At 39.2% G+C, this 27,227-nt stretch overlaps 1 protein-coding gene across 1 annotated transcript in view; it reads right to left on the minus strand.

The window, feature by feature from the left end:
- The window catches only part of DERA (deoxyribose-phosphate aldolase), a 103,233-nt gene that overhangs the window by 22,816 nt on the left and 53,190 nt on the right, over positions 1-27,227 (minus strand). The window lies entirely within an intron of this gene.

A 27,227-nucleotide genomic window follows, 5' to 3' on the forward strand; every position in this document is an offset into this window, starting at 1 on the left:
ATGTGATTTGGTATCACTATACTTTGGCAAAGAAGAGTAAAATGAAGAGGTGTTTTAACAAAATAACAGCTGGATTTCATTCTGATTGTGCTTTCTATTGTCACTAACAAGTTTGGAATATATAGAATATATATTAACATTAAAAGTCAGAAATGCTTGTGTGGAATCTATTAACTCGAGAGAAAATTACTCAAACTGAAGAAACGGCTGCTTAAAATGGACTCAGAAATACATTTTACTGAACAAAAGCAAGCTAGAAAATTAGGCTACTTTATCAGGATTAGAAAGTGCTATGAATTTTAAACACAAAGCTTTTAAAAACAATGCAGAGGGCTTCCCTGGTGGCGCAGTGGTTGAGAGTCCCCCTGCCGATGCAGGGGACACGGGTTCGTGCCCCGGTCCGGGAAGATTCCACATGCCGCAGAGCGGCTGGGCCCGTGAGCCATGGCCACTGAGCCTGCGCATCCAGAGCCTGTGCTCCGCAACGGGAGAGGCCACAACAGTGAGAGGCCCGCGTACCGCAAAAAAAAAACAAAAAAAACAATGCAGAGCATATTTGAGATTATCATACCTCAATGTTGTCATAAATCTTTTTTTTTCCAACAATTGATGATAAGTATGTAGAGTGACTTTTTACAGTGACCTGTCTTTCATAAAAGAAGTTGTGTTAATTTTTCTAAGGGGTGTTATCTCTAGGTGACTGTTTCACTGTACCTGGAGATTCATCTGCTTCCCATTAGCAGATTCATAGATGGGTGAACGTTGAAAAGCTCTGAATGGGAAGTATTTACCACTGGAGCTCTCTGGCCAACCACCCGGGTTATGCAGTTAGCACTTACCAACCACTTACAAAGACAATGCCGCCTCTGTTTACAAATCGTTTTCAAGTTTAAATTCTCGCTATTTTTCAACTAGTCACACCTTCATTTTTATCTTTATTCCCTTTCACTCAGCCACCACGAGAGACCTTGAGTTGTAAACAAAAGACAGATATGCTGGTAAAAGAAAAAGTGACAGAGCCCAGCAGATCTCATCTGTGGGTGAGGGTCTAATCGGAACCGGTCACCATAAACTTTTGCCAAGTCATATGCACCATCAGGATATTAGGGTCATTCACAAATTCCTGAAAACACACCAGGCAGTGAAAAGGAGGAAGAAGAAGTCTGTGAACTGGGCAGGAAGAATAGTTCTGACCTAGACTGTGTGAAAGTCATGAGTTAATACAACGTGTCTGCATGCTGGATCCATCTTACATATTAACCAGAACTCATGTAAGACCTCCCTGGATGCCACACGTTTTTTTCCCCCGCAAGGCACTGCTTTGACAGGGAATAAATAAATATATATGCTCATATCCTGTATTCCCCTCATAGCAGAAGGGCTACAGGTTCCTTTTCCAAAACTCTCAAACAGAAATTGCATATAACCACATGGTAAGAATGTGTATTTCAGACAAATAGTTTACACTACACACTAAATACAGGGGCTTTATCTGTCTTTCACAAAACTTCCTATTACAAAACTAATAAGTCTGATTTAAGGCTGCTCCTTTTTTAGGAGATCTCCTCCCCCAAAAAGCAGAATATTAATAGTTTCTTAAGATGTATAGGTTAGGTCTTCATCTACATTCCTTTTAGACCTATATTTAAAAATTCTGACACGTATTTAATGTTTTTAATACTGCCTGTATAATTGCCTTGAGTGTAGCATTTATTTCCTCCCCGTAAAGTACGTTTTATCATAGATGTAATTTCTCCCAGGTATTTCAGGGGAGTTATTAAATGTCAAAATTCAAAGTGAATACATAGGTAACTTTAAAATGTAAAACCTCAGTGAAGAAAACATTTCAGCTGTTAAGTTGATTACCAAAAATGGGAAATGGGATTCACAATGATAACCTATAAGGGAAAAAGGCATTTAGAAAATTGGGTTAGAGACAGCTAACAATGTCAGCTTATGCTGGAGATCCATTTACTTGTGCTTCTGTCACAAATATCATAAATTTATTCTTGAGAAACAATAAGGTTCTCTGGGTTGACTTGGCCCAGGTTTTTATATTTAATACATGGAAACAAAAGAGCACAAAAAATTTTAAGTATGAGGAGCTAAAAAGTGTTGAAATATGGAATGAACAGGTAAGACGGGTTTAATTGTGGCATTTTTCATTTCAAAACCTTCAACTGCTTAAAGAGTAAAATCCTAGAATTTCTACTCTCCAGGATCTGAATTTAGCCTAATAGTCCACTGTTTCCTTCTGCTCCTTGCCCTAAAGTATCTTGAACTCCAGCTAATTCTGATGATGATAATATAACAACAAGAGGAGGGGGAGGAGGTCTTTTTTTTTTCCTGAGAACTTACTATGTGCTTGGATTTATGTATCTATTCTCATCTAATCTCCACAATAACTTGAAAGACAGGTACTCTTACTATCTCCATTTACAAATGATGAAACCAGGGGATACAGATATTGAAGAAACTGTCTAAGACAACAGTTTTTAAGTCTCATAAATGGGGACTTCCCTAGCAGCACAGTGGTTAAGAATCCGCCTGCCAATACAGATGACATGGCTTCAAGCCCTGGCCTGGGAAGATCCCACATGCCGCAGAGCAACTAAGCCCGTGCGCCACAACTACTGAGCCTGAGCTCTAGAGCTCATGAGCCACAACTACTGAGCCCACGCTTAGAGTCCATGCTCCGCAACAAGAGAAGCCACTGCAATGAGAAGCCCATATACCACAACAAAGAGTAGCCCCCGCTCGCTGCAACTAGAGAAAGCCCGCGTGCAGCAACGAAGACCCAACGCAGCCATAAATAAATAAATAAATAAATTTATTTATTTTTTTAAGTCTCATAAATGGAGTAACGCAGTTTTTTCTAACTCAAAGTCCAAGCGTTTCACCACTACACACTTCTACCTCCTAAATCAGACTCATTATTGTTTTGCAGAAACACCCTCTACCTTATCAACTTTCTACTCTCCATATTTTCTCTCCATCAAAATCCTACCTGGCCCAGTTCAACTGTTTCCTTCAATATGAAATGGCACTGATACTGCTTTCATCCCATTTTGAATGTAAATGTGATGACTGGAGCTGTGGCAGCCATCTTTCAACCATGAGGGAAAAGCCAAGAGAATAAGAGAGGCACCAATCTTGACAATGATGATGAACCAACAGCAGTGGCTGGCTACACCTCCAGACTTCTTGTTACATGAGAAAAATAATTCCTTATTTATTTGAGCCATCGTTGTCAAGTTCTGTGCTATTTGTAACACTCCAGCCTAACTGATGCAGTCTCTAGACTATTTACTTTCACTCTGCTGACCTAGAAATTCAATGGTGCACTACATCTTACATCTGTTAATGTCACTCTCTCTGCAATCGCTCTCTGCAGCCAAGGACACAAAGTATCACCCCCTACACATGCTCTGCTCTGTGGGGCTGAGACCTCTAGGAAACTACCACCTATGCCTATCCGGGCCCCTAACTCTCCACTCTATCCACACGGGCAAATCAGACAGAAGGAGTCAGAGTCCAGCTGAATAAAAGGAAGGAAAAGTAGCAGGTAAACAGGGATCCGAGAAAGCTGTCAGGAATTACTAAGAAAAGCTAAAAGGACAAAGTCACAGAACAGCAGAGATTTCTGGTGGAGAAGCAACCACCTAAGAGACTCGTGAACAAAGCCTCTATACACCAATCCGTCTGAACAAGTTACTGAAGAAACAGACAGAAAGGAACTGTTTTATTAACAAAGAGAAAATACAAGGCGCTTGAACAAGACTAAAATATGGAGGAAGGAACTAAAATTCAAGTCTTTAAATCTAAATGGAGAAGATGCTGGAAGTGAATAAGCTGAGAAATTTCTCTATGGGCCTTCCCCTCACTCCCCATCCGAGTGAACTACACACCCACCCATCATCGTGATACTGACCACATCTCGGTGGCACAGCGGTCAAATCATAAATTTAATAAATACAAAAGCTAAATGAATTCAGTGCTAGGCAAGCTTTAATAAAGCGTAATGTCTATACTGAACGTAACTAAACTCTTCAACAGCTGCCTACTTGTATAAATAAATGGGTTTTTATTTCTTTCATCTCCTTAATAAACACTTGCACAGCACTTACCATGTGCTGGGCATCGTCCTAAAAGCTTTATAAGTCACCTGACATATCCTGAAAAATAAATCAGTTATTTGACACTTCAACCTTCAACTGAAGCTATCTTGCTGAGGAAGTTCAGGAGTCAAAGGAGGAGACATATTTGTAAAGCTAAAGCATCCAAGAAGAAATCTTGAGAAATCCTTGGCGGCAGCACAAAGCTTCTGCTTCTGGTTCCAAGGAACTTGCCTTGACCTAGTCTGTCCCAGCACAAGTACTTGTGAATGACTGCTGTGTTCTAGGCTGTGCTCAGCGATGATTAATACCCTCCTTTCTGAGAAACAGGCAGGCATATGTACTGGGTGGTGTGTAAACAGTGCTGGGGAGCACAGAGCAGTCAACAGGTGCAATCAGGGTGCGGCAGCAGATTTGCCATCCACAGGGGCTATAACGTGAGGAAGTGAATGGCTGAGGTTTCTGTCCTCGGCCAGTGGTGAAGTCAGAGGAGCAGTGAATGGGGAGAGAGCCAGTTAGTTCCAGCACATTCTACATTAGGGCTTTCCACTAACTCACTGGTGAAATTTGCATGTTGTTTTTCTGATTTTAGTCCTCGTTTCATTCAGTTTAACTAAGCAAATTTATATTAAATTTTTTTTTCTGCTCTCCGTTTCTAAGCTTCTTATTTAGTCAGAGCATTAACGTAAAATATCTTGATTGGCAACACTGTTGCAGCCTAAGGAGAAATTTTCTCTTTTCTTGAAGAGTTTCTGATTTTGGTTGGACAAATGTCCTGACATCTCTTCAGTGGGAGGTCCCACCACACACACACACATACACACACACACACACACACACACACGCGTGCACGCGCACAGTGAAGAAGGGATTGGGGACTGTAACCTCAGGTTTCAACTCAGTGGATTTTTTTTTTAAGTCAAATATTTTCAAAAAGTCCACATCCAGCGCTCTTCTACTGACTAGTTTGGCACAAGTAATGTACACAGTTACTGAACCTGTGGCCTTCTGCAAATGGATTTAAATTTTCATAGGCTTAAACTAAAATATGAGGCTCTAAGAGGGGGATTTCAGACATTAGCCACATAAGCAGGGAGGGGGGCGATGTTTAAAGAGATTGCAAGGGACGTTTTCTAAAACTGGACCACTTACACTGCAATGCTTACGCTCCCGCAGTTAATGTGCACTGAAATCTTTTCCCAGTGCCACAGAGTATAATCTTCTGTGTCTACAGGACCTCACAGAACCTAGTAAGCATTCACTGACTCTATTCTTTGGTTCAATATTAATAATGATACACAAGAAAAACTCTGTCACACAAGTTTTGTATGATGGGTTTAAACAAAAACGCAAATCTGTCCTTTTGGTGAACTTTCGAGGTCTTTGCTAAGCACGTGTACACTGTGAATGGCTTACAGGGTACATATAATGCAATGTCCCCAAAGCTGTCTGACCATGAGACCCCTTCATCAGAGTAGTGTTCAATGAAATAGTGTATCTCCCTAAATTTTAGCTTTGCTTTCCTTATTTAGAACTCATTTGTTAGGGATTTATTGTGTCTTCCCCAAATTCATATGTCAAAGTCCTAACCTAGCCCAGCATACTGGAATGTGACTTAATTTGGAAACAGAATCACTGCAGATGTATCAATAATCAGTAACTGCAGTAGGGTGGACCCCTAATCCAATAAGACTAGCGACCTTGTAAAAAGAATGCCATGTGAAGACACACTGGGAAAATGCCATGTGAACATGAAGGCAGAGACTGGGGGGATGTTTCTACAAGCCAAGGAACTCCCTCAGACCACCAGGAGCTAGGGGGAGGCATGGAACTGATTCTCCCTCTTCACTCTCAGGAGGAAACAACTCTGCCAAGACCCTGTGCTCAGGCTTCTGGCCTCCAGAACTGTGAGACAATAGATTTCTACTGTTTAAACCACTCAGTGTGGTACTATTACAGCAACCCTAGGAAACTGATATCAGAATCCATTAAAAAAAAAAAAAAGACATCACATGCACAGGTGATAAGAAGTGGGTCTTGAACAGTTCAAAGACTAAGATTAGGTCACTTATGTTTCAGAACAAATCCAAACAAGTCTCCAGGGTGTTTCACCAGGGCGAGGTAGGAGACAAATAAAGAGATGAGAAAGGATGGCACAGCCAACAAAGCAGCACTGGGCTGTGCAGAGCATCAGATGCAGAGGAAGAGAAGAGAAGGATGGGCTGTCCTGCCCAAGACAAGGTGGCATTTCAGGAATTTCAGGAGAGGACAAGGAAATAGTCACAGGCAGGGAGTAGCTAAGGAGGTAGGAGAAGGGGAGAAAAAGGCCACTCCCAGAGGGCAGCGGGCTCTGAAGAGCCAGGGTGTCCTCATGTCCTCTGCCCTTGTGCTTGCTAGTTCCTGGTTGTGCATAAAAGCCACACTGAAGTCAAGGTTATATACACTGGGTCCTACCTGGTATTTGCTCCTCCAACTGGAATCTCTCTAGCAAATAATTCAGAGTTCATAACCTTGCTGTTAAAAAGTGCCCAGTAACAATTATCCTACTTTTATTTGATTGGACCTATTTGGGGCACTAAGGAAAGGAATGTTTTATCTGAAAAGTCCACACTGGGATTTCCTTTCTAAGTTCCCAAAGCACCTGAACTCTTCACAAGGCTCCAGCCAAACGCCTCCTCCCCCCATTTCTGACCCTGGGGAGCACTAGACACAGCATTCAGTGTTAGTATTCTCCTACTCACTATCTCGTCCTCTTCAGAAGACTCTTCCTCTATTACCATTTACTCTGTTCTTCTCCTTCCTCAGCTGCATTTTCCTTCTTCCTACCTACTAACACCGTTCAAACAGACCTAAATTCAGGCAAATCCTCTGGAAATTGGTGGGGTCCAGTAATCCCATATGGGTGTACAATTACCTGAACAATGATTGAATACATCCTTTTTTTTTTAAACAACTTTATTGGAGTATAATTGCTTTACATTGTTGTGTGAGTTCCTGCTGTATAACAAAGTAAATCAGCTATACATATATATATATATCCCCATGTACCCTCCCTCTTGCATCTCCCTCCCACCCTCCCTATCCCACCCCTCTAGGTGGTCACAAAGCACTGAGCTGATCTCCCTGTGCTATGCGGCGGCTTCCCACCAGCTATCTATTTCACGTTTGGTAGTGTATATATGTCCATGCCACTCTCTCACTTCGTCCCAGCTTACCTTTCCCCCTCCCCATGTCCTCAAGTCTATTTTCTACATCTGCGATTTTTTTCCTGTCCTGCCCCTAGGTTCTTCAGAACCATTTTTTTATAGATTCCATATATATGTGTTAGCATACGGTATTTGTTTTTCTCTTTCTGACTTACTTCACTCTGTATGACAGACTCTAGGTCCATCCACCTCACTACAAATAACTCAATTTCATTTCTTTTTATGGCTAAGTAATATTCCATTGTATATATGTGCCATATCTTCTTTATCCATTCATCTGTCGATGGACACCTAGGTTGCTTCCATGTCCTGGCTATCGTAAATAGTGCTGCAATGAACATTGTGGTACATAACTCTTTTTGAATTATGGTTTTCTCAGGGTATATGCCCAGTAGTGGGATTGCTGGGTCATATGGTAGCTCTATTCTTCATTTTTAAGGAACCTCCATACCGTTCTCCATAGTGGCTGTATCAATTCACATTCCCACCAACAGTGCAACAAGGTTCCCTTTTCTCCACACCCTCTCCAGCATTTATTGTTTCTAGATTTTCTTGAAGATGGCCATTCTGACCAGTCTGAGGTGATACCTCATTGAGGTTTTGATTTTGCATTTCTCTAATGATTAGTGATGTTGGGCATCCTTTCATGTGTTTGTTGGCAATCTGTATATCTTCTTTGGAGAAATGTCTATTTAGGTCTTCTGCCCATTTTTGGGCTGGCATGTTTTTTTGATATCAAGCTGCATCAGCTGCTTGCATATTTTGGAGATTAATCCTTTGTCTGTTACTTCATTTGCAAATATCTTCTCCCATTCTGAGGGTTGTCTTTTCATCTTATGGTTTCCTTTGCTTTGCAAAAGCTTTTAAGTTTCATTAGGTCCCATTTGTTTATTTTTGTTTTTATTTCCATTTCTCTAGGAGGTGGGTCAAAAAGGATCTTGCCGTAATTTATGTCATAGAGTGTTCTGCTTATGTTTTCCTCTAAGAGTTTTATAGTGTCTGGCCTTGCATTTAGGTCTTTAATCCATTTTGAGTTTATTCTTCTGTATGGTGTTAGGGAGTGTTCTAGTTTCATTCTTTTACATGTAGCTGTCCAGTTTTCCCAGCACCACTTATTGAAGAGGCTGTCTTTTCTCCATTGTATATTCTTGACTCCTTTATCAAATATAAGGTGACCATATGTGCATGGGTTTACCTCTGGGCTTTCTATCCTGTTCCACTGATCTATATTTCCATTTTTGTGCCAGTACCATACTGTCTTGATTACTGTACCTTTGTAGTATAGTCTGAAGTCAGGGAGTCTTATTCCTCCAGCTCCGTTTTTCTTTCTCAAGATTGCTTTGGCTATTCAGGGTCTTCTGTGCTTCCATACAAATCATGAAATTTTTTGTTCTAGTTCTGTGAAAAATGCCATTGGTAGTTTGATAGGGATTGCACTGAATCTGTAGATTGCTTTGGGTAGTAGAGTCATTTTCACAAGGTTGATTCTTCCAATCCAAAAACATGGTATACCTCTCCATCTGTTTGTATCATCTTAAATTTCTTTCATCAGTGTCTTATAGTTTTCCGCATACAGGTCTTTTGTCTCCTTAGGTAGCTTTCTTCCTAGGTATTTTATTCTTTTTGTTGCCATGGTAAATGGGAGTGTTTCCTTAATTTCTCTTTCAGATTTTTCAATCATTAGTGTATAAGAATGCAGGAAATTTCTGTGCATTAATTTTGTATCCTGCTACTTTACCAAATCCATTGATTAGCTCTAGTGTTTTCTGGTAGCATCTTTAGGATTCTTTATGTATAGTATCATGTCATCTGCAAACAGTGACAGTTTTACTTCTTCTTTTTCAATTTGGATTCCTTTTATTTCTTTTTCTTCTCTGACTACTGTGGCTACAACTTCCAAAACTATGTTGAATAACAGCGGTGAGAGTAGGCAACCTTGCCTTGTTCCTGATCTTAGTAGAAATGGTTTCAGTTTTTCACCACTGAGAACGATGTTGGCTGTGGGTTTGTCATATATGGCCGTTATTATGTTGAGGTAAGTTCCCTCTATGCCAACTTCCTGGAAGGTTTTTATCATAAATGCATGTTGAATTTTGTCGAAAGCTTTTTCTGCATATACTGAGATTATCATATGGTTTTTATCCTTCAATTTGTTAATATGGTTTATCACATCGACTGATTTGCATACATTGACGAATCCTTTCATTCCTGGGAGAAACGCCACTTGATCATGGTGTATGATCCTTTTAATGTGCTGTTGCTTTCTATTTGCTAGTATCTTGTTGAGGATTTTTGCACCTATGTTCATCAGTGATACTGGCCTTTCTTTGTGACATCTTTGTCTGGTTTTGGTATCAGAGTGATGGTGGCCTCGTAGAATGAGTTTTTGAGTGTTCCTCCCTCTGCTATATTTTGGAAGAGTTTGAGAAGGATAGTTGTTAGCTCTTCTCTAAATGTTTGATAGAATTCACCTGTGAAACCATCTGGTCCTGGGCTTTGGTTTGCTGGAAGATTTTTTTTTTTTTTTGGCAGTATGTGGGCCCCCCCATCGTTGTGGCCTCTCCCACTGTAGAGCACAGGCTCCAGACGTGCAGGCTCAGCGGCCATGGCTCACGGGCCCAGCCGCTCCACAGCATGTGGGATCTTCCCAGACCGGGGCACGAACCCGTGTCCCCTGCATCGGCAGGTGGACTCTTAACCACTGCGCCACCAGGGAAGCCCCCTGTTGGAAGATTTTTAACCAAGGTCTCAATTTCAGCTTGTGATTGGTCTGTTTATATTTTCTATTTTTTCCTGGTTCAGTCTCAGAAGGTTGTGCTTTTCTAAGAATTTGCCCATTTCTTCCAGGTTGTCCATTTTATTGGCATAGAGTTGTATAGAGTTGCTTGTAGTAATCTCTCATGATCCTTTGTATTTCTGCAGTGTCAGTTGTTACTTCTCCTTTTTCATTTCTAATTCTGTTGATTTGAGTCTTCTCCACTTTTTTTCTTGATGAGTCTGGCTAATGGTTTATCAATTTATCTTCTCAAAGAACCAGCTTTTAGCTTTACTGATTTTTGCTATCATTTCCTTCATTTATTTCTGATCTGACCTTTATGATTTCTTTCCTTCTGCTAACTTTGGGGGGTTTTTTGTTCTTCTTTCTCTAATTGCTTTAGGTGTAAAGATTAGTTGTTTATTTGAGATGTTTCTTGTTTCTTGAGGTAGGACTGTATTGCTATAAACCTCTCTTAGAACTGATTTTGCTGCATCCCATGGGTTTTAGGTCATCGCGTTTTCATTGTCATTTGTTTCTAGGTATTTTTTGATTTCCTCTTTGATTTCTTTAGTGATCTCTTGGTTATTTAGTAACATATGGTTTAGCCTCCATGTGTTTGTATTTTTTACAGTTTTTTGTTTTCTGTAACTGATATCTAGTATCATAGCATTGCAGTTGGGAAAGATACTTGATATGATTTCAGTTTTCTTAAATTCATCAAGGCTTGATTTGTGACCCAAGATATGACCTCTCCTGGAGAATGTTCCATGAGCACTTGAGAAGAAAGTGTATTCTGTTGTTTTTGGATGGAATGTCCTATATTATTTATTTTCATTTTGGATGATCTGTCCATTGGTGAAGGTGGGGTGTTAAAAGTCCCCTACTATTATTGTGCTACTGTCGATTTCCCCTTTTATGGCTGTTAGCATTTGTCTTATGTATTGAGGTGCTCCTATTTGGGTGCCTAAGTATTTACAATTGTTATATCTTCTTCTTGGATTGATCCCTTGATCATTATGTAGTGTCCTTCTTTGTCTCTTGTATTAGTCTTTATTTTAACGTCTATTTTGTCTGACATGAGAATTGCTACTTCAGCTTTCTTTTGATTTCCATTTGCATGGAATATCTTTTTCCATCCCTTCACTTTCAATCTGTATGTGTCCCTAGGTCTGAAGTGGGTCTCTTGTAGACAGCATATATACGGGTCTTGTTTTTGTATCCATTCAGCCAGTCTACGTCTTTTGGTTGGAGCATTTAAACCATTTACATTTAAGCTAATTACCGATATGTATGTTCCTATTCCCATTTTCTTAATTGTTTTGGGTTTGTTATTGTAGGTCTTTTCCTTCTCTTGTGTTTCCTGCCTCGAGAAGTTCCTTCAGCATGTGCTGTAAAGCTGGTTTGGTGGTGCTGAATTCTCTTAGCTTCTCCTTGTCTGTAAAGGTTTTAATTTTCCATCGAATCTGAATGAGATCCTTGCTGGGTAGAGTAATCTTAGTTGTAGGTTTTTCCCTTTCATCACTTTAAATATGTCCTGTCACTCCCTTCTGGCTTGCAGAGTTTCTGCTGAAAGATCAGCTGTTAACCTTATGGGGATTCCCTTGTATGTAATTGCTTTTCCCTTGCTGCTTTTAATATTTTTTCTTTGTATTTAATTTTTGATAGTTTGATTAATATGTGTCTTGGCATGTTTCTCCTTGAACTTATCCTGTATGGGACTCTGTGTGCTTCCTGGACTTGACTGACTATTTTCTTTCCCATATTAGGGAGGTTTTCAACTATAATTACTTCAAATATTTTCTCAGTCCCTTTCTTTTTCTCTTCTTCTTCTGGGACCGTGAATACATCCTTAAAAGCATCAAATACAGCATCAACCAAGACCGTAAGACTGTGGCTTCCCAACGTCTGTCTCCTTCTCTTTGTTTCTGAGGCTGAATTTCTTCTCCATCTCTGCATGAGCTGCTTTTTCTCTGAGTCAATTGCTTGAATAAAAATCCCGAGCTTTTCCAGTCTAGCCCTGAAGGAATAACCAAGGAAAACAGTAGTGGAGAAGGGTGGATTTAACTGAAAACTATATGAATTATAAGGGAGTCCCTGATCAGCTCATGAGAGTCCGGATGTTAAAAAGCAAAGCGGGAAGAGAGAATCCACCATGCCTGGGTATGTGCTTATGAACAGAAGATGAAAATGAGAAATGTACTTCAAAAATAATTCAGCAGAAAAAATATATTTAATAACCACTCAATTTAGAAAATACCACCTCTAATGAAAATGTCTCAAAGTAGTAGTTTTAAGGATTTTCATTTGTATTTTTGAAAGGCATTCTAATAATGAACACACTGAGATGAGAACACCCAGAATGGCAGAAGAAAATCTGCTTTTTAACTGTCTAAATTATCTAATCTGCAATCCTACTCAGAAACCTCTACATCTGTGAATGCGACTATAGATAATATTATAAACTCTGAGGTAATTTATGTGCTTTTCCTTTTTATTAAAAAATAAACAGGAAAATTTTAATTATTCACTAGAATGTTAACATAAAACCAGTGTGATAGCAGCTAACATTCTACAAACAGCCTTTTGCTGGCTTCATGTGACATGGATGATCTAAATTCTTTCCCATTTCATTGACTGTTCTGTGCCTCCCCCGTTGTCCCTGCCCAATTTAGCAGCTTTGTAACATAGGAAACTTAACTTTTGATGCCCCAGTTAATGATAAATTTTTTACAAAAAGCATATTATAACACTCAATCTTGGGTCACTAGGAAAGCAAAGCATCATCCTGATAATTCAAGTAAAAACATGAATTTCCTTTTCCTCCTAAATCACTAAAATTACTATATTCATTCTCCATTTTGCTTTATGTGCTTTGTCTTGCTAATGTTTTTAAACAGAAAAATAGCCTCTCTTTTATCTTCATAGTCTTACTCAGATTTCCTTAAAAATTATTTTCCTTGTTACAAGAACAGAAGGGTAGGGAAAAAGTGGTGAGACTACGGTGGGTTCTGCAACAAGCCGACAACAGAATGAACAGGTGGAGGTCTTGTAATGGGAAGCAGAGGCTCAGCTTCCTGGGCTGGAAAAAGCCTTGTTTCTCTTGAATTCCCTAACCTGATAAATTGCACCATTATGAGTTGTTTTGTCCTCTCCCTTCCCTTCTCAGCAGACAACCATTCACCAAGTACTATTCATTCTGCCCCCTTAATACCCCCCACGGCTGTCCGCTCCTCTCCATCCCCACCGTACTGCCCCGGTTCAGCTCCTTGTCCTGGTCGGCCAGACTGCTACAACAGCTTCCTCACAGGTTCCCCGTCTCCAGCCCAAATCCACTGCCCCTAAAGTGGAAATCTGATCACTGCTCCATCACCGCAGAGAGCAGTAAGGGAGGAAGAGGAGTCTGGAGTAAGGATGTCTTATTGATCTTTATCCCTCGTGCCTGGCACATAGTGGAGGAATAAATGGATGAATGAATTAAGCGATTGCTCATTTCCCGGCTATAAACTTTCAAAGGCTAAAAACTTTCCACACCCACAGATGGGAACACAAACTCTATAGCATGGCCATAAGCCCCAGACAGCTTACCTGCTTCCTCCTCCGCTTCTCCCACCACTTCTCCAGCCCAATCATACCAGCGTTCTCACCATGACATGCTCTTCACGGGTATAAAAGGGCATGTGCTTCTCTGCCTGAAACGCCCTTCCTCTACCTCTGCACCTAATGACTCCTCCACAAAGGCCACTTGCTTTGTAAACCCATCCATGAGTCCTCCGGAGGGTTCACCAGGTTCCTGCAGCCCCAGCGCAAGTGTCCCTTTGGCCCCTGGGTTCCCAATGGGGCAAACCATAAACCCCATTTTCACCTCTCACCAGACTAAAAGATTGTCAGTGTTTAAACGGAAGGAGCCACAGCTTACTTATTTTTCTCTCCCTTCTCTCTCGTCTCATCCTTCTCCAATGCCCAGAATAGCATTGATGAACATTAGATGTTCATTAAATACCTGCTGGATGAGCCCATTCGAGGGAAACAAACACCCTAGGTATTAGGATGACAGAAAACCTAGCCCTTCTCTTCCCAACTAGCCTTTCCCCCAGCCCCTCCGTCTTCACCACAGCTGTTACCACCCCTCACTCCCTCATTTCCTTCCATCCCCCCAGCACAGCCTGGAACTGTGGGGAGTCCCCATTGAAACCCTAAACCTAATAACTTGCAGATGGAAGGAGGAGAGACCTCAATACTATCAAGGCGGCGGAAGGATGAAAAATGTTCTTAGAGACCTAATTAGAAATACAAATTCATGTCTTTCCAAAAAAAAAAAAACATTGTCACTTGTCAGTTAGGACCTACAGAACTACTCCTGCAGAGCTAAACTTCAGTTATTCTGTCTGTTAAACTCAGGCCTGGCAGAGAGACCAAATAATCACTTATGATCTTGTTTCTATGGGAATATAGGTTCAGAGTTCCCAATAAGCCATCTGTAACTACAGGGACAATCAGCCTGTTCATCGTGGAGTATCTTTGTTAAAGGTTTTTCCCCTTGAATTTGAAATTCTCTCTCTGAATAATTTCTAAACTGTCAGGGTGAGTGGAAAAAATTCTTAACACCAGGAAACCTAGATTCCAGATCAGAGTCTCTCATTCCTGCCTACACAGTAGACACACCAGGAGAAGTTTTTAAAAAGTACTGATTCTCTTGGTTTCATTCAAGACCATTAAAATCAGATTCTCTGGGTGGTAGGATCTTTTCAACAGCTTATGGAAGAAGCTCTTCAAGGATATTCTAATTTGCAGTCCAGGTTGAGAACCTCGTTCTAGACTGTGTTTTGACTTATTTGTTCTGGAGTAAATTCCTTCTGAATCTGACTTTTCTGGATCTCGGTTTTCTCACCTACAAAATGAAAGCTTTGAGATGAACAAGATTCTTTATAATCCTTTCCAGTTTTCAAAGCATTTAGAACTTTTGTGAGTTAATTTTTTAATGTTTAGTTGCTCTATTTCTCTTGGCTTATCTGACAATGTACAAGTCAAGAAAAAAACAGACAAGAATCTGCAAAGACCTTTTAGTGACTGAGACAGAAGGAGTTGCAGGCAAAATTCCAATTTGAAAAGTATGTTTCCCACATACTCAACTAGTTCCTGGGAGGACAAAAGTTACATATACAATCACTCGATATTATAGATTTTTTTAGAGCCATTATGTTCAAATTTTTAAAAAGGAAAAGAAAAGAAAAAAGTTTCCATACTATATTTCACTCCCTCAGATATGTAGTTTTATCATTCTAACAATGACTTTTTTGCACATGCTTCCATTAAAGCCATGACTGCAGAATAAGCTGATGATTTCAATAACGCCCCCTCACTCCTGAAATCTTTTTATTCAATAGCTCACTGAGCAATTTAACATACAGGGTCCCTAATTTCTTTATTCTAGGGATGGCATTATAACCTTTGTCCTGCTTCAACCAATTTTTCTCTTAGTTAACACATCTTTCCAAGTTTAAAATATATTTTTTTCATTGATTTGGCTTATAAAGTAAACCTAGAAACTTGCAAATATTTTTTGAAAAACAAATAAAGAAATGCAGAAGAAAAGAGAACACAGGAGAATTGCTTGCTCCATTTTATAATATTACGGCACATTGTGTAGTCTTGTGTCAGTATTTATTATCAGTCATTTAGTTTATGATAGAGAATAACTTTTGATTACTGATGCTTGTAGTATTATTCACTCTGTGTCTTGGACTGTTTGAAGATCTGTATTTTTATTACAAAGTCCAATAAAAATAAAGTGAAATGCCCATAGGTCCCAAAACTGATTCCTGGCTTGTGCTGTATGTCACTCCTTTCCAATCTAAAAAGTATTTCCTTCTACTGTTAGTCTCTGTCTCTTGCTCATAAGCAAATTTATCTCCTAATGCCTCATTCTTTATTTTAGCCATTAATCTCCCATTGAGAACCTTACCAAATGCTTTTTGCAGATAAAAATATTTAATATCTACTAGATTTCCCCTATCCACAAAGCCATCCAACATTGCTTAGAGGGAAAAATCAATCTTTTGTACCTGAATTTAAGTTTGCTGGTTTGACTCAAAGTATTTTTCTCGAACTTCTTCAGGTCTTTACAGGAAATAATAGAATCACAGTGCAAGAACCCCACTTCCCTTGTTATGGGTTGAACTGTGCCCCCTAAAAATATATGCTGAAGTTCCAAACCCCAGTACCTCAGAAAGTGACCTATTTGAAAATAGCATCATTGCAAACACAATTACTTAAGTAAAGGTAAGGTCTTACTAAAGTAAGGTAGGCCATTACATGATGGGTGTCCTTATAAGAAGAGAAGAGATGCAGAAATACACACGGAGAAGATGACCATGTGATGATGGAAACAGGGATTGGAGTGATGCATCTATAAGCCAAGGAATGCCAAGTATTGCCAGCCAACACCAGAAGCTTTCTAGCAAGAAAGGATTCTCCGCTACAGATTTCAGAGGCAGCACGACCCTGTGGACACCTTGATTTTGGACGTCTACCCTCCAGAACCATGAGAATAAATGTCTGTTGTTTTAAGCCACCGAGTTTGAGGTACTTTGTTATGGCAATCCTAGAAAACCAACACCCTCCCTCTTTTCCCATTAATTCCATATTTGGGGGCCCTGTCTATCCTGGCTTGAAATCTACCCAGAAATTTCACACACACACACAACCTGTGTGTGTGCGTGCGTGTTAAATATTTTTTCTCCTCTAGGATCAGACTCAACTCCAAAGGATCACATTTAATGTTTAGGTCCAAAGATTCACATAAAACGTTCCTTCTTCTAGGATCACACTTAGCTCCAAAGCAGAAAGCACCCCAATGGTTGCTGACTATCATGTATCTAACACTGGCTCCATCGGGCTGTCGCCCAGCCTGTGCTTTGAACACCTCCTACCTCCTGACGTGGCCCATCCAAGTTCCAGAATATTTGAACTTTAACAAAACTCTGCTTTATACCAGGCCAAAATCCATCTTCCTATAACTTCTAAAAGATGATCCCAGCCCTCCTACCTTGGAGTAATAGACAACAATCATGCTTTTTCATCATTTTTTGTGTATATATGTGTGTACAAGTATTTGAACACAATACCACAGCCCCAGTGATCGTGCTTATCCTAAATAAGACGCCCCCTGTCTTTTCCATCACTCTTCATGGGAAGGTTTCAACTTCCCTCATCCCACGCTGGGACATCCCTCTACACACGCTCCAATACCATTCCCATCCTCCGCACCCTTCCACCTCATCCCTATGCTCCTTCATTCTTACACTGTCCTCAGCCTTGACCTCTCTCCTTCTCCTTCCTCAGGTGGACAAGAAAAAGGTCCACTTCCACTGTCCCTCCCTAGCTGTTCCCTGGGCACCCCAGGGAGGGGAATCTGAAAACAAACAAGAACCTCAGTACAGAACTCAAGTAGCAGTTGATAAGCATGACCCTGCTCACATGCCAAGTGTATCATCATGGAACCATCAGCAGCGCAGGTGGACACAAAATTACAGTGGAAGCTGCCTGAGGTCAGGGTCCCCTTGCAACCTTCCCTTTAATTTCAACGAGGATTTGCTGTGGGCCTATCATAGGCGGGGCTCTAGGCTTGCTTTCAACTTGCTCTTTCATGTGTACTTCATGTCCACCACCCCCTAGAGTTTTTCTCCAAACAGTCTATTGTCTTATTTTTCTTGTCCTCAATAGAAAAGTACAGCTCAATATATAAATCTCATTCAGTGACTCTAGAAAGACATCTGTGCCTCCAAAGGTTAAACACAGCTTAAACATATCTTACATAATTCAGATCAATTGCAGGGTGGAGAGCAGAACTGCACGATAACTAAAGCATGGAATTTGGAGTCAAGAGTCCTTCAGAATTCTGCCACATCCTAAATGCGTGGTCTTGGTCTAGTCACTTAACTTCCGAGCTTCAGGTCTCCAGCCACTCAACGCTGATAAGGTACCTCCCCTATTCCCCCTTAAAACAACTGCAAAAAGAATTCAGTAAACTACTAACTTCACATGATTTACTAACCTTTATTCACAAAATCATTCAACAAATATGTTTATCAAGTATCTACCGGGTACAAAGTACTGAGGGACCCATTCAAGGATTCCAATTTCCCAGCATTTAAGAGTTTGCTAAAAGGTCAGTAACTACCTGGCACAGACATTAAAAAGTAACAAAAGTTAACGTGTTAGGAATTAAAGACAAATGAATAACAGAATCTCAGAGACATGAGCAACTAACTATAGATCTCACCTCTCTATATCGTATACCAGAATTTCATTAAGAAAAATCCCTTACTTATTCTTTTGCTGAGAAAATACAAATTTCTTTTAAAAAAATGAATTTTATGCATGTTGTTTACAAATATATCTATTGATGTCCTTGTACCTGATAACCTAACCCATCAATGAGCATTTTCTAGGCACTTGTTATTTGCAAGCCTTTGTGCTGGGAATTTCTCTAGGCAAGCCAGGTCTGTAGAAGGCAGTTATGTGCTTTTGGAATAAGGTGGGTTACATTTAAAAAAATTTTTCACACAGTAAAATTTTACACAGGCGTATACAACACAAAAAAACTAAGCTTTCAAGCTTTCCCTTTTTTTTTTCCCCCTCCAGAAGCCCATCCATGAAGAGCCACAGAAAATGCTTTATGCTTAAATGTATAGACTTAACCTTTTATAAAAATGACATTCATAGACCAAAATGCACCATCAATAGTTCCTGTACTGCTGGGAGGCCAGAAAACATGATAACTCCTCTCTTCTGCAGTTTTTTATTTTGCACTCAAGAAAGGATGGGGAGGGCATGGGTGAGTGAAGGTAAACTTCCTGATATTTTTGCTTGGGGCCTTGAATTTAAATTGACTCCTTGAATGAGATGGCAAGTTAATTAGTTTTTACCCTGTAAGTGGTTTAATTTTCAGGGCTAGTTTAAGGAACTGTAAATAAATTTACACTTTAAATTCTTTACCTCTTAACCTAATGCACATCTATATTCTTATGCTTTCCCCAGTGATAAACTTTCAACTGAAGCATACTTTCTCATAAATTAAATGCTTTCCTATGAAAGGAAAGATCTTACTTAAAAAACGAAAAAACAAACAAACCAAAAAAACAAGCTGGAACACCCCAGGGGTCTGTATGTGCCATCTGGATCAATACTCCTTGAGAATACAAAGATTTGCAGCCTAAGATGAAGGACTCAGTGTGACTTCTGACAATCTTTAGAAAAATAAATCTACACGGTCTTTTATTCTACTATTTGATTCATATTTTTAAATTTTTAAAATGTTTTTAAAATAATCTTAGATGTTAATTTGCTATTAATCCCAGCATTCTTTTAGGATTATGGCTTCCTTTAGTCATAGCAAGTTTCCCACTATTTTTCCCCTTTATTTACTTAATGGCTTCCCTCCTATTTTTGTCTATTTCTTTGCTTCATCTCATTGTTTCTGTACTACTTTGATCTTATTGGGTTGAATTTCGAGTATTCCCTCCCCTGGTTCCTACTTTTTTCATTTTTCGTTTCCTATATGTTACAAAATCCCAGCCAAGTTCAAAACTCATTTTGCATTCCTTTCAAGGTCTGCTTTTCTCAAGCCCCATATTTTTATGTTAGTACTCTTCCCACAGATCTTCATCAGCAATTCAAACCTGATGACATTATGATTGCATCTTTAGTGCTTTTCTACTCCAACCTTATTTATCATGCCTGCATTATTTCCAAAGATAAGGTCTAGCATAACTTCAGAGCAGAACTTGTTAGCTGTTGCATGTGTGCAAACAGTCCAGGCTACTGAAAGATAAAGCCACTTTTCTACATTCCAGCATTATTCTTAATGTGTGCATTGCTGGGCTGAAATCCCTTAGCAGGTCAGCTTTTGACTTCTCTTTTCTATAAGCATGTTTCCCTTTCTATCTTACTTCCTATCACCTTGTTCTTGGCTTGTTTGATGAAAAAAATATGGCTCTCGTTTCTCTTCCCTGATTATTTTCCCTTCAAACTATTTATTCCCACCTCACCTTCTCCTTTATTTATATTTCTCTCACCACATTTCCACTAATGTAAAAGTAAGATCCATTTTCAATGACCAAAAAGCCAAGGCAAAAAGTTCTCCTTGGTCTTTTCCTTGCTTCTAGAACATTCTGAAAATCCTAACAAAACTTTTATACATCATACCACTACTTGGATTGCCTAAGCCATACTTTGTATATATAATCTCCTTGTCAAAGGTATACATTTTCTTTTTGTTCAATTAAAATAAAAACTCTCAAAATAACATGTCCAAACTCTACAAGGTGGTGGCACATCTGGGAAGATGAATCTAGACCTAATCTAATCTAATTTCACTTTGCCTATTTTCACTCTTCCTTACCTCTGTCTGTCATTTTCACTGACTCATTGGTGTATTCTGAAATATTTCCTTAGGCTCTCCTAGATGTCAGGCAGGGTAGCAATCACAGGGGAATACAGATAAGTAAGATAATTCTTGACCTCAAGGAGGTTCATAGTTTTATAAAAAAAAACTAAGAGATAAAACAACTGATGGTGATACTACGTGACAAATGCTACTGGTATTTATATACCAGTATTAATTCTCCTGGTATTACATACCTAAGAGAAGGACAGTATGAACAATTAATTCTGCCTTTAAAGGATCATAGATTTGACAGAGTATGAAAATTTCACTTAAATCTTTAAAAACAGCTAACAGGAGGGGAGAAGGCTACAACAGACACAGAAAATGATATAACAAAAACAGAAATACCTGGAATGTTTACAAATAGCAAAAATGACCATACAGAATAGCAGCAAAGATATCCTTTTAACTGATGTTCTTATTTTAACATAGAAGAGTATCTACCTCGTAGAGTTGTTGTGAAGGTTAAATGTAAATATATATAAAGCCCGTAAAATAGTACCTGTCACACAGTAAATGCTCAAGAAATGTTACCTATTATTACTGTTGTATTATAGATTATATCACATATATTTCATCTATTCAAAATATTTTATTTATTTACTTATTTTTTTCTGGTTCCTGGCTTGGTTCTGGATCATTGTGGCTGCTGAATAAGTGATCTTATACATGTCTGAAGCGCTGAGGTGGCTGCTACAGCTTCCATTGTAAAAGAATCAGGAGCAATGACAACCACAGCTAAGAACTGTACCATAAGAAAAATAAACTGGGCCACATCTAATTGTGATTCTTAACGAATCAGATATTTTTTGCACCTTTCTTTTTTAAGACAGAGTCAAAAGCCAGCAAAACAAGTTCATACATAAGATTCATTGAACAATCCTACTAATACAGTAAGCTTTGGGATCAGTACAGAATGTAATCCAGCTCAGTAGCTTTTATCTCCTACAGTTACACCAAAGGTCATATACATTACTTCATTTGAAGTTATAATCAGATTAATTTATTTGTTCAAGGTCACAAATTCTGCAAGATAGAACAAGAGTCCAGGTCTTCTAACTCCTATGAACATGGCTCTTTCCCCTAAAACATTTTGAGAGATTCCTAAACAAGATTAAACCAAAAGTAGGCTACGAATCACTTATTTGAGCAAAAATGTAAACACACCCTGGCTAAGTTTTTACTTACAATGATGTATGATACTAGACTAACGTTGTTATGTATTTCCACCTTTCTCTCTTTAGAGAATTGTGTTTGAGAGAATAATCGAAATGGCTATCAAAATTGTAAGATGAAAATTATTATGAATGTAAATGACAAACCCCTTTCCTTTTGAGATTTATGATGCTAAATTAATGGGAAAACAAAAGCCATGAAGAATTCCAGACATGAGAGAAGAAATGTTACCAGACTTGCCCTCCTGCTATAAATAACTATATAACTGAGCAAAATATATAAGGCAACTATTTTTAGGCATTGGGAAATTGGCAGCTCAAGATACAGACCTTAAGATAATTAAGATATACAAATAAGCAGACAAGGACTTTAATCAGCTGTTACAAATATGTTCAAGGATTTTAAAGAAAGAATGATCTCAATGAGTGAAAAAATGGGAAATAGCAGAAAAATTAAAATTCTAAAAAAGAATAAATGGATTCTAAAACTAATAATGTTCAGGAGCATAAATCTCAATGGATGAGCATAAAAGTAAATTTAAGGTGGAAAGTAAGGGTCAATGAACTTGAAGAAAGATCCACGTATATTAGCCAAGCAGAAAAACAGAGGCGGGGGAGAAAGATTAAAATTAAAATGAATAGGCGCCAGTAAGCTGTGAGACAATATCTAACACTCAGGTGCTTGGGTCCTAGAAGGAAAGAGAGTGGGGCAGAGAAGTCTTAAAACAACAACCTACAAATCCAAGAAGCTCAGCAAACTACAAGCAGGATGAATACAAAGAAACCCACGCTTAGACACCTCACAGTCAAATTAGTGAAAAACAAAGATAAAGAGAAAATACTGACTGGGTATTTGATAAAACATTACTTATAGGAAAACAAGAAGAAATAGAATTCCAAGAAATGGAATGATATGGTTAAGTGCCGAAGTAAAAATAAAACTGTAACCTGAAACTCTATATTCAGCAAACCATCCTTGAAAAATGGGAGTGAAATAAAGACATTTTCCAATGAACAAAATCTGAGAGAATTAATCACCAGCAGACTACAGGAAGGATAAAAGATGGAAATGACATGTAAAAGACTAGTTTTACTTAGTTTTTTTTCCTTTTAATTTCCTTAAAAGACAAATGACTGTCAAAACAAAAATCACATCATTTTGAGGAATAGTTTATAAACAGTTGGAAGAAGAAGTACATTAAAATAATTCAAAGGACTCATGAGGGTGTAAATGGAACTGCTGTAAGGTTTTTACATTTCTGCCATTTGAAGTGTAAAGTGGAATACAGGCATACCTTATTTTATTGTGCTTTGCTTTATTGCGCTTTGCATTATTACACTTTACAGATATTGCATTTTCTACAAATTGAAGGTGTGTGGCAACCCTGCATCAAGCAAGTCTATTGGCACCATTTTTCCAACCGCAGTTGCTCACTCTGTGTCTCTGTGCCACATTTTGGTAATTCTTGAAATATTTCAAAAATTTTCATTACTATTGTATTTGTTATAGTGATCTGTGATCAGAAATCTTTGATGTTACTACTGCAAAAAAACATTACAACTCTTTGAAGGCACAGATGATGGTTAGCATTTTTTGCAATAAAGTGTTTTTTAACTAAGGTATGTATATTGTTTTTTTAGATATAATGCTATAGTACATTTAATAGATTATAGTACAGTGTAAACATAACTTTTTTTTTTTTTTTTTTTTTTTTGGCGGTACGCGGGCCTCTCCCGTTGTGGAGCACAGGCTCCGGACGTGCAGGCTCAGCGGCCATGGCTCACGGGCCCAGCCGCTCCGCGGCATGTGGAATCTTCCCAGACCAGGGCACGAACCCGTGTCCCCTGCATCGGCAGGTGGACTCTCAACCACTGCGCCACCAGGGAAGCCCTAAACATAACTTTTATATGAACTGGGAAACCAAAAAATTCATGTGATTTGCTTTATTGCAATATTCGCTTCATTGCAGTGGTCTGGACCCAAACTTGCACTATCTCTATGGTACATCTGTAATGTTAATTCTAAGTAGACTGTGATAAGTTAAGAATGCATACTATAATTTGCTAGAGCAACTACTAGAAAAATACAAAGAGGTTGAAGATAAAAAGCCAATAGAAAAAATAAAAATGAAGTGCTGTATCTGATGAAGCCAAAAGGTGGCAGGAAAAGAGGAACAAAAATAGATCAGAACAAGGAGGAAGCAAATGGCAAGATGATAGAGTTAAATCTTATCATATCAATAAATATGTGAAGTGTATATGGACCAAACATTTCAATTAAAAAGCAGAGATCACCACAATGAATTTTTTAAAAATCTGTCTCTAAGGGATAACTTTAAATATATAACCACAGATGGGTTGAAAATAAAAGGATGGGAAAAAGATATACCATGCAAATGATAAGCACAAGAAAGCTGGTGTGGCTAGATTAATATTAGACAAAGTGGGGGCTTCCCTGGTGGCACAGTGGTTGAGAGTCCTCCTGCCGATGCAGGGGACACGGGTTCATGCCCCGGTCTGGGAAGAACCCACATGCCGCGGAGCAGCTGGGCCCGTGAGCCATGGCCGCTGAGCCTGCACGTCCAGAGCCTGTGCTCCGCAACGGGAGAGGCCACAACAGTAAGAGGCCCACATACCGCAAAAAATATATATATATATTAGACAAAGTGGACATTCAGACAAAGGTCTAGTACCAGAGATAACAAGGGACATGTCATAATGATGAATATGCTAATTCAACAGGTAAACATCAATCCTAAAAGTGTCTATATTTAACAACAGAGCTCCACAATAAAGTTAGAAAAAGCTGACAAAACTAAAAGGATAAGTATACAAGTCCACAATCATATCTGGAAATTTTAACAGCCCTCTCAGCAATTAACAGAAAAAGTATACCAAAGTGAAACCAAGCAAATCAGATCTAAAAAGTGTGATCAACCAACTTGAGCTCTTTGAAAAGACTAATAAAACTGGCAGACACCTAGAAAGACTCTATTTTCTACCAAAATGAAACAAAGAACAACAACAATAACGACAACAGAAAACAAAAATGACCAATATCGGGAATAAAAAAGGAGACATAACCATAGACCCTACAGACATCAGACTAATAAGAGAATATTACAAACACTTCAGACCAAAAATTTAGCGACTCATATATGTGTACAATGAAAAGCCACTAAGCAAACTCCTTATACATAGAACAACGTGACAGATTTCACAGCTATTACCTCAGGGGTAGGGGAGGGGGGACAAGCACAAAAGAGTACATACTATATAAGTATAATGTTCTAAAACTGGCAAAGCTAATCTATGGTGATAAAATCAGATCAGTTATTGCACCTGGAGCAGAAGGTAAAAAGAGTGGAACTGACTGCAAAGGGGAACAAAGGATATTTCTGGTATGATGGAATATACAAACTGTCAAAACTCATCGTATCGTACACTTAACACTTGAACTTTACTGAATGTAAATTTACCTCAGTGAAGTTGATTTTGAAGAAAACAAAAACAGTTTTCAAAAACACTACAGAAATAGGATGAAACATGAGTTTAGTCCATAAATTTTTTTAATTTAAAAAATCTTTCAAAACATACTTCATTTATGCTATATACCTTCTTAACAAAATAGGAAGCATAAACTGTGGGCCAGGAAGTGCATGATACTTCACAAAGATGTGCCTTTAATTCATGGTAAGATCTAGCACAGTGCCTTGGGAGACAGCTGGGTTACAACTGAAAAAGCAATACACCTGAAGCCAGAAGACCTGGGTTCAAATAATGACTTATGTGATCAATTAGCTTTGAACCTTAGGCAAGTCTCTCCATCTTAAGTTTCTTCATCAACTACAGGGCTGGTGTGAAGGTGAAGAAATATTATTCTAAAGTATCTAGTAAAAACACCTCACAGACAAAGTCATATTACTCACAGTAATAGATGAAGAAATGAAGGAGATAAACAATGACGTGGACATGGATACAAGCCAACAGGAACAGGGGAGAGTGTGTTTCTAGTCACATTTCTGTCTGTGGCTGCGATGGGTGGGATGGAGGATGGAACAGAACTGTCCAAGCATGAGGACCTAATACCATGTTCCTATCCTATGCAGTAGGTGCAGGGAGTAGGAGAGGGTTGGCTTCCGGCCCAGAATGAGTATACTTTCACAGTGACCTGGATCCCGGCATTCTGGGCTAACTCCCTTGTTCTGGTGAGGAGCATGAAAAGGCAGGCTACTTGTCTACCTGAGACTCCCATGGGCTTTGCCCAGGTTCCTGAGAGTTGCAGCATCTTCTATTACTGGGGGCCTTTGAAACGCCAACATAACTAATGACCCACCCTTTAAAGTGTTCCACTCTTCCCTATCCTTGTGTTTTCAGAGATTTCGCTCTAAATAAAACAAGCAGAGCAGAGATCTTTTGGATACAGCAGCAGTGACCAGAGTAACAGCTTCATTAATGCCTAGTTGGCTGATTTTCAGTAGAGTTCCAGGGAACGATGCTTCGTCTGAGTCTTCAAAAAGCACACGAGCAGAAAAATCTAGAGGGTGACCACAACAAAGGCCCAGATTTAAGACCTGAGAAGTCACGTATCTTCCAAACATGGAGCCAGTAGTAGGGCACCTAAAAATCCAATACTGAGTCACAGTATAGTATGATAAGTTATCTGATAGAGGTTTTAACAGAACACTATGAGGGCATGCAGAGGGGGTAATAAACCAAGTGGTGGGGGAGGAAGCAGTATTGGGGAAATATCCTCGAAAAGAGTGACAACTATGCTGAATCTAAAGATGTTCAAGAGTTATTTGGGCAAAAGGCATTCCAGGCAGGGACACAGCAGGTACAAAGACTCCAAAGGATTGGACGGTGCCATGTGCAGAGCACAGCGGGTAATTCCATAGAGCTGGAGCATATGGTATGCAGTGAAAATGAGGTGATGGCAGAGGCACAGGCAGGGTCTTGAGAAAGAGCTTTTTTATTTTTTTTATTTCTTTTTTTGGCCGTGCCACACGGCTTGCAGGATCTTAGTTCCCCGATCAGGGATCAAACCTGGGCCCCTTGCAGTGGAAGTGTGGAGTGCTAACCACTGGACCACCAGGGAATTCCCTGGGAAGATCCTTTTTTAAAGTCAGGCTGAAGGAATTTATATTGTATCTTGAAAATGAAGAGGAGCCACTGAAGGATTTTCAGCAAGCAGTACCACAACCAAATTGGCATTTTAAAGAGATCATTCTGGCAACAGTGTGGAGAACAGATCGAAAGGGGACAAAAGTAGAGACAGGGAAAACTAGTTAGGAGACCGCTGAAGTGATCCATGTGGGGAATGACAGTGGTCTAAGAGAGCAGCACACAGAATGGAGCAAGGACATATTAGATACGGTAAAAAAGTAGAACTCTCAAGACTTGTTCACTGATTCATATGAAGGTGAGAAAAAGCAATCCAGCATGACTCCCAAGTTTCAAGCTTGGGCGTATGACTGACTGGCTAGACATGCTGTTTGTAAAGACAAAGAATAAGTCAAGCTACAT

Source organism: Mesoplodon mirus (assembly GCF_964341445.2).
Source record: "Mesoplodon mirus genome assembly, chromosome: 11".
NCBI classification, from domain to species: domain Eukaryota; kingdom Metazoa; phylum Chordata; class Mammalia; order Artiodactyla; family Ziphiidae; genus Mesoplodon; species Mesoplodon mirus.